Genomic DNA, 9,787 nt, shown 5'->3' with positions numbered 1-9,787 from the left:
CGCCCTACTAGGATAGAAAATAGAAGAAAGCAATTTTCTTCACTATGCAAACACGTGTGTCCATCACTTAAAGCTGCATGTAGTGTGCCAAAGTCAAAGAAATTTAACTAACACTGACAAGACCCTTTTTGTTATTTTTACCTTTACCGACGAACATTTGGTTTCATTACCAGGCGCATTGTCTTGGTGGAAGCGGACACCTTTAGCGATCATCCCTCGTCGTTTGGCTTTGATTGCTTCTCGCAACTGGTTCAGTAGATCAGCATAGCATCTGCCGTTGATAGTTTGACCTTTTTCAAGATAATCAGAAGATGAGCAGAATACCCCTGGAATCCCAAAAGACTGATGCCATCACCTTTCCAGCTGAAGGAACAGACTTGGCTTTCTTCGGAGCTGGTGAATCAGGATGCTTCCACTATTTTGACTGTAGTTTTGTTTCTGGTTGAAAGTGATGTATTCAGGTCTCATCCATGGTTACAAATCGTACCACAAGATCATCGGGATCTGCTTCAAGACGACGCAAATTGTCAGGGACGTCTGGAACCTGACACGTTTCTGTTCTGCTGTCAAGAGCTTTGGCACCCATCTTGCAGAAACTTTAGTCATTCCTAATTCGTTGGTGATAATATGCTCAACCCTCTCATGAGAGATGCCCACTACACTAGCAATATGTCGAGTAGTCAATCGTCGATCATCCATCAACATATCAAGCACTCGCGTGATGTTTTCTGGAGTGGTTGCTGTTGAAGGCCTTCCTGAGCGTGGGTCATCATCAAGGCATTGTCTGCCACGCTTAAATTCTGCAGCCCACTTCTTTACTGTGGAAAATGAAGGAGCATCATCCCCTAGAGTGGAGACCATATCAGCATGTATCTGTGTTGGGGACATCCCTTTCTGTTGCAAGTACTTGATGACTGCCCTGTATTCAGTTTTGTCCATTTCTGATGATTTCAGAGGGTAGGTTTACCTAAAGAGCTGTAGTTGAGATAAAACTATTAGTACGTTTGTAGTTCTTGTGTCTATGATTCACTAAATGATTGTCCTCATTGGTGGCAAACACCTGTCTCTACCTGGTGGGGGAAGACCACTCAGACTGAGAACTTTTCAGCCAACCCTCGTATATATATTGTGGTAGCGAGTGGTCCTGTGTCTAGTGCTCAGGTCGCAAAATCAGTTGAAGTTAAGCACCGTTGAGCTCGGACGTCGGCCCTGTCCTACAACGAAGCACATATGAAACTTGTGAAACATGTGGTCTCACCTTAGGCAAGTGAGTTTGTTCAAGAATTGCCTGTGTCCACCCAGCAGGAAATGGGTACCCGGTGAGATAAAGTCATGTGACTATAACGTTCTAGCGCATAACAGGCAGCTTGGGTTATCCGAGGGTAATAATGATGTTCAGTATATTATGCGCTTAGAGCATGTCTCTTACTGATGTGGATGAGGCGCCATATAAGTACTCTTATTATTATATATAGGGTTGAATCAATGTTGATAAAATAATAATGGATGTTTTGAGAAAGCATCACCACATGGATTTCATTCAAAGCAAAGCTGTTCGTTCAGTTATCCTCCTTGTTAGGTGACTGGAGCATGACATGAAAATTTCAGGTTTACAATTTTCAGTCAGTAGTGTGTGATTTGACCCTGAAAACCCTGACCATGCATCAGATGCAAGAAAATTATCAGAAAAAAATGGTCTACAGTGACTTATCGACCTGCCTGAAAAACGTCAAGATTCATAATGACACCCCATGCACGTGTAGGAGGCTCTCACGTTGTGCATGTGCTTCCAAAGCATTGTGTTTGCGTGTGGTGATACCGTGCAATGATGCTGCATACACAAGATGAATGTCATTGTAACGTTCCTCAGTGGGTTTTCTTTCTACCAGACTTCAGTTTCCCCTACTTTGTTTAAGAGTATAGTATCTAATAGTGGGCGTTTCATCTCCCATGGTATGTTCCCAAAGAATGAAAAATCTCAAGAAACAATGTTTCTCTTTCTGTTTGAACTGTTCCTTCCTCTCGTCTGCCTGTGAAGCATTATTTGATAAATCGTTAACATGCAAAGTGGAGACTGATTTAGTTCGCTGTGGGCGCGGCATGCGTTCCATGTTTGCTAAGTTTGCAATATTTAACGTAAAAACCAGTTTGAGAAGTGGTCTTCAGCACAAAATGCTTGTCATAAGGGACGAATGACGTGATGGCGAGACTCATTTCATCCAATTTGCGTCGATCGATGCTCATGATGTCGATCTCTAGATTATCTGGTAGAGACTCGATTATTTACAGACCATCGCATGGGTGGAATATTGTTGTGTGCGGCGTAAAATGACACATAAATGCGCTGCTTTGACAAGAGCTTCATTCGGACTGGCCGTTATCTGAACACCTGTACACAACTGTGCATTCCTAACCCTCTACTCCTATCTAATATACAGGTGTTACATATACCAACGGGGTGACCGAGGGTTAACTGTTTGTATAGAAACATTCCAGCAAGCACCATGGACACAGAGACTCTTGACTTGCGAACACCAATGCCACCAGGCTATCCCTTATGCAATCCCTTATGTTGATCATGGGTTCCGTCCCTTTGCTGGTTCAGGATGCGATACCTGTGTATTTCCTTCAGAACGGTACCACCATGATCGTATGGAATGTAGATGTGCTAAGTTGAGAGAAAGCGTAAAATGACCAACGGCCAAAATTAAGGTGATGAACAGAAATACTGTTCAAACCAGGTACACTTACTTACTAACAACCTCCACAAGCTAGAATGGCGATTCCGGGTGAATGTGAAACAATGTTCTATGTGGCTCAGCGGTTTCCCGGGTGAGTTGAGGTTTACACAGGTGAGGAAGGTTCCGACGTCAGGAGAGGAGGTGGGGTAGCCTTGTGGTTACAGCGTTTGCCCCTCACGCAGAGGACCCGGGTCCGATTCCCCACAAAGGTACAGTATGTGAAGCCCATTTCTGGTGTCCACAGCTGTGATATTGCTGGAATATTGCTAAAAGCGGAGTAAAAGCATACTCACTCATCGATGTCAGGAAACGAACACCATAGAACTGGAAGCGATCATAAAATATGCGAAGTGTTCCATGAAAGTTTGTGATTGCCTCCCTCCGACAGCGTTTTAATTTACTGGTCTTCACTGGACGTGATTCTGGCAACCCGAAAACAGTGAGTCTTGGAGATGCTAAACAAGATGACTGATGAGCAGTTGTATTGCTGACATTTATAACAGATTAGGATAATAAAACTTGGATCGGGATCAGATTTTCTGGCAGCGTTTCTCCATCATCCGACAACAAGGGTCACAGCTCTTATTTATGTCATTTTAACACGCCCTGGTTTAGACGTCCACGGGTCGCCGTGTTAGCTGGATATTGTGTTTATTGCTGCATTCAATTATATTCCATATGTAAGACGATGTCTGGTCCATATAACGACTGAGCAACGATTAAAGTCATCTGTGTAAGATTACACACCGTCAACCACGTCTCCGACCCTGGACCGGGTTCGATTCCCTGTGATATATACACACCAAAAAGCTATATCTAAAAGCAACACCTGCTCGTAAAATAAGCTGTCATAAAGTGCCTTAATTTGTTCCTATAACTGACTGCAGGATAATACTCGTTTCTCGTCAGTTCCATAGTTAAAGAATGGCAAGGTCATTGAGCAACTTTTAAACACATTTGTTATGAGAGCGAACTCCTTAATGTAACCCAAAACTCTTCAAAGTGAATTTAAACCAAACTCGATCTCTCACAAGTATGTACGTGAAAGCATGGGGGTTAGTTGACAATAGCCCAGGCATACGAATCCATAACAAAACCAACATACTTTCCAAATTCAAAACATCTGTCATTATATGAAAATATTTACAGCCTGCAATGACATCACATGCAAGGGCTGACCTCTATGCGAGCATCATGATTTACAAACACCCAAATGGCTGGATTAAATGGATCCGTGAGACACAAAGTCACGAAAAGGATGTGTTTTAATTAAACTAACGGACAAAAGAAACGATATTCAGTCGAAATCACTGACATTACAAAGTGGCAAACCACCATTCTGGCAAAGAACGTGAATCTTGATAGCAGGTGCATGAACAACATTCATTTGGGCAACATGCTTAGTTGCCACAGGACCACTATGATAACCAGAATGTACACAGCATGACTGTCACAGGCTGGTAAAATAACTTTGGATACTTGTGAAAAGAATGGAAAAATAAGAATGGTAAATTCGTTACTTGAAAAAGACATTCCTACGACACGTACGTTTGTATATGCCACACATATGCATTTGTGAGTATGGTGTAAGGCAGCTTTTAGCACTATTCCAGAAATATCACGGCGAGAGAACACCAGAAAAGGCCAACGTATATGGGGGGGATTCGAACCCGGACGCTTTAACCACTTGCTAGCTACCGCACAAATATTACATACAGGACCAATAACATCAAATCTTGGTCATTAGGAGAGACACATTACATATAATATGCACACACAAACAAACAGTTGTCAGTGAACAGACAATAGCATTCATTGACATTTTCGCAAATATGACTTGAGAAATCCGAAAGCAAATCATTAGTTTCTCTGCCACAACATCACTGTCGAGAAAGCGAAACTGCTGAAATATGTCCTTTGTCCGCGACCGAGGAAACACGACCCAGGCAGGTTTTAATTGCGTCATATGTATCACGCGAAATAGTTCAAGTTTCACATTCCTTTGGCAGTTAGCTGCACTGCATAAAAAAAACGTGTGGTGGGCATTCCTTATAAGGAAGATTACACGCCTGGGTGACTTTACAAGTCAGGCCTCTAAAGAGAGGTTTAGAGATCACGGCTGATATGTCAGGTGTTGCCTGAATTGCAGACAACATGCACAGGACTCCGTGGTTGTTCTCGGGTCTAGAGTTACCACCACGTAACCGAAATACTCGAAATTAGGCCCGTGTATATTGACGTAAAAAAGAAAGTGTACTTACCTGGTGTTTAAGATTATTTTTGAGATACAAAAGAAGTGTTTACACAGCGTTTTGATAGTGACGTACAAGTTACAAACATTACGTACTTGTTCCCAATACGCAGCAGAGATCGAACCAAGTTGCACCGAAAAGCTGCACCGAAAGTTGCATCCAAAAGCAGCAAACGTGGACGCAGTTTATTTTGCACGGAAGAGCGTAAGTATGCATTCAAGACACAATAAACAATCTTAGTCTCAGCTTTAGTAATGATAAAGGTATTTCAGGAGGATACTAATGAAAACACGAAAACATGGTCAATTAGTATCTAGTTTTTAAGATTGGATGTATTTAACCAAGTACATACGGTCGGACCATTTGTGACAAACGTGTTATGTGTTACAGTATCGTATGGTCCGTATCAGTGTGTACGAATATGGTGCTGACAAACACTGGATTTGAACTCAAGTGAAACATTTTCATCACTCCCGACCACTAGGCCTCAGTGCTCCTTTCAAGAAAGAATACATTGAGGGACAACTTAACATAGTTGAATTCATTTTTCATTTATATAAACAGAGAATATGGATTAGTAAAAAATCAACATTTAGTTATGACGGTAAATGGGTGCTGAAAGCCGTGTTAAGCCATCTGTATGTCGGTACCTTGACTTTATTGATTTGACATATTAGTGGTTGATAACATGAACACATCGGTGTTGTGGCTTAAATTGCCAGCTGAATTTTAACTTGGTTAGTTCCAAAGACAGACACCAGATGCTGAGAGTAGGTTTGTTCGTCTCTGGAGCGCCATCCGGGCAGCGAAACAAGCAATGGTAGTCCATCAAAAATATGGTAATTTTACAATTATAACGGATAACTATCTAGACAGCTTGGGTTGTATATTCCTTAAGCTGGATCTACTGACACTGGTAATGATATAGAGTGTGTTTTAGGTTTGGATTTAGCGCACAATAAATATGTACTTCATCATAGGCATCACAGATCAACCTAAAGAAATGGAGGATACGGGTGATCTGTAGTTAGGCTTCTAAAAGTCTCAACCCAGGGCCCTTATCCCACAACGTATAGTCATGAAGCTTGTCCAAGCACTCCTAATCCATCAAGAGGGGAAGGCGTCTCAACACTGCAACCTTCTGCATTATCCAGGGTGTAAAGTAGGGTTGTGGTATTGGCAGCAAACCGAGTATTTTCCCAGTGTCAATCAACACTTTGAGAAGTACCAAACATTAGGCATCGAAACAATTGGGAGTCGGAAAACTCCGAATGCATGCATGACATTTCGTATGTTTGCCATGATTTTTCCTGAATCTTGTTTGTCCCACCAGTGTCAAAATAGATAGAGAATTCAATTCCTTAAGTGATATCATTGGATTTATTAAGAAAGACATGGCCAAATTGTTCGCCTGGGTACATCTACCTCTGTATATTGGCCTTTTTAAAAGACTCGTAATTGTCATTTTCCATGACGAAATGTATAAGTTCTACATGGATACAATGAGATCTACATGGATGGAAAACCACAAGCGATAGAGACTGCATTAAACAGATCGAACCACGTTAAAGATCTTTGTTCCAACCTACCAAGTTTGAACATCCCATAAATGTATTGCATAGTCTACGTTTCAGATTTACGTATTGCTGCAATCACACACATTCGAGTTGAAAGTAAATGTCCCGGAGCAACAAAAAAGGAATTATCATTATTTCAACAAAAGATTGACCTTATTTCGCATGGCGTCACAACAGCCCCAACACATCCTCCCACGCAAGTTTCAACAGTGCAGTAGATCGTATATGTAACTCTAGAAAACTTCCAAAGGTGTGACACGCGACTCATACAATCACAGATTCCGGGCCACACAGTTGCGCAAGTCCCCATGTTAACCCATACAGATAGTGCTTTCCTTACAATACATTCGTGACTTGAATGGGACTGTGTGAGATTTTTTTAACTGTAAAGCTTCATATATTGGAGCCACATTTCTTAGATATTTTGCCACTGCCGTAACCTGGTATACTGGGATAGAATGGGTACACTGTAGAACCGGGTATATATTGTGTATACAAATGTAGTATACCGTTGCTATATATACCGGGATAAAATAGATCTGCCACAGAAACAGAGTATGCCATTGCTATATATACCGGGGTGGAATAGATCTGCCGTAGAAAAAGAGTATGCCACTGCTACATATACCGGGATAAAATAGATCTGCCACAGAAACAGAGTATACCGTTGCTATATATACCGGGATAAAATAGATCTGCCACAGAAACAGAGTATACCGTTGCTATATATACCGGGATAAAATAGATCTACCACAGAAACAGAGTATACTGTTGCTATATATACCGGGATAAAATAGATCTACCACAGAAACAGAGTATACCGTTGCTATATATACCGGGATAAAATAGATCTCCCACAGAAACAGAGTATACCGTTGCTATATATACCGGGATAAAATAGATCTGCCACAGAAACAGAGTATACCGTTGCTATATATACCGGGATAAAATAGATCTACCACAGAAACAGAGTATACCGTTGCTATATATACCGGGATAAAATAGATCTGCCACAGAAACAGAGTATGCCATTGCTATATATACCGGGGTGGAATAGATCTGCCGTAGAAAAAGAGTATGCCACTGCTACATATACCGGGGTGGAATAGATGTGCCACAGAAACAGAGTATACCATTGCTATATATACCGTGGTTAAATAGATCTACCATAGAAACAGAGTTTAGCATTGCTAGATATACCGGGGTGGAAGAGATCTGGAATAGAAACAGGGTATACCATTGCTATATATACCGGAGTGGAATAGATCTACCATGGAAACAGAGTATGCCATTGCTATATATACCGTGGTTAAATAGATCTACCATAGAAACAAAGTATACCGGGATGAAATAGATCTGGTATAGAAACAGAGTATAGCATTGCTGTATATACCGGTGTGAAGTAGATCTGCCATACAAACAGATTATGCTATTGCTATATATACCGGAGTGGAATAGATCTGGTATAAAAACAGGGTATACCATTGCTATGTATACCGGAGTGGAATAGATCTACCATAGAAACAGAGTATGTCATTGCTATATATACCGGGATAAAATAGATCTACCATAGAAACAGATTATGCTATTGCTATATATACCGGGGTGGAATAGATCTACCATAGAAACATAGTATACCGATAAGAAATAGATCTGGTATAGAAGCAGAGTATAGCATTGCTATATATACCGGAGTGGAATAGATCTGCCTTAGAAACAGAGTATGCCCCTGCTATATATACCGGGGTGGAATAGATGTGCCACAGAAACAGAGTATACCATTGTTATATATACCGGGATAAAATAGATCTACCACAGAAACAGAGTATGCCATTGCTATATATACCGGAGTGGAATAGATGTGCCACAGAAACAGAGTATACCATTGTTATATATACCGGGGTGGAATAGATGTGCCACAGAAACAGAGTATGCCACTGCTATATATACCGGGGTGGAATAGATGTGCCACAGAAACAGAGTATGCCACTGCTATATATACCGGGGTGGAATAGATGTGCCACAGAAACAGAGTATACCATTGTTATATATACCGGGATAAAATAGATCTACCACAGAAACAGAGTATACCATTGTTATATATACCGGGATAAAATAGATCTGCCACAGAAACAGAGTATGCCACTGCTATATATACCGGAGTGGAATAGATCTACCATAGAAACAGAGTGTGCCATTGTTATATATACCGGGGTGGAATAGATCTGTCGTAGAAAAAGAGTATGCCACTGCTACATATACCGGGGTGGAATAGATGTGCCACAGAAACAGAGTATACCATTGTTATATATACCGGGATAAAATAGATCTGCCACAGAAACAGAGTATGCCATTGCTATATATACCGGAGTGGAATAGATCTGTCGTAGAAAAAGAGTATGCCACTGCTACATATACCGGGGTGGAATAGATGTGCCACAGAAACAGAGTACACCATTGTTATATATACCGGGGTGGAATAGATGTGCCACAGAAACAGAGTATGCCACTGCTATATATACCGGGGTGGAATAGATGTGCCACAGAAACAGAGTATACCATTGTTATATATACCGGGATAAAATAGATCTGCCACAGAAACAGAGTATGCCATTGCTATATATACCGGAGTGGAATAGATCTGTCGTAGAAAAAGAGTATGCCACTGCTACATATACCGGGGTGGAACAGATGTGCCACAGAAACAGAGTATACCATTGTTATATATACCGGGATAAAATAGATCTACCACAGAAACAGAGTATGCCATTGCTATATATACCGGGATAAAATAGATCTACCATAGAAACAGAGTATGCCATTGCTATATATACCGGGATAAAATAGATCTACCATAGAAACAGAGTATGCTATTGCTATACATACCGGGGTGGAATAGATCTGTCGTAGAAAAAGAGTATGCCACTGCTACATATACCGGGGTGGAATAGATCTGTCACAGAAACTGGTATAGAAACAGAGTATACCATTGCTATATATACCGTGGTTAAATAGATCTACCATAGAAACAGAGTATACCATTGCTATATATATACCAGAGTGGAATAGATCTACCATAGAAACAGAGTATGCCATTGCTATATATACCGTGGTTAAATAGATCTACCATAGAAACAAAGTATAGCATTGCTATATATACCGGGGTTGAATAGATCTGGTATAGAAACAGGGTATACCATTGCTCTATATACCGGGG

Source organism: Haliotis asinina, chromosome 3 (genome assembly GCF_037392515.1).
Source record: "Haliotis asinina isolate JCU_RB_2024 chromosome 3, JCU_Hal_asi_v2, whole genome shotgun sequence".
NCBI classification, from domain to species: Eukaryota; Metazoa; Mollusca; class Gastropoda; order Lepetellida; family Haliotidae; genus Haliotis; species Haliotis asinina.
Note: the sequence above shows the minus strand (reverse complement) of the source record.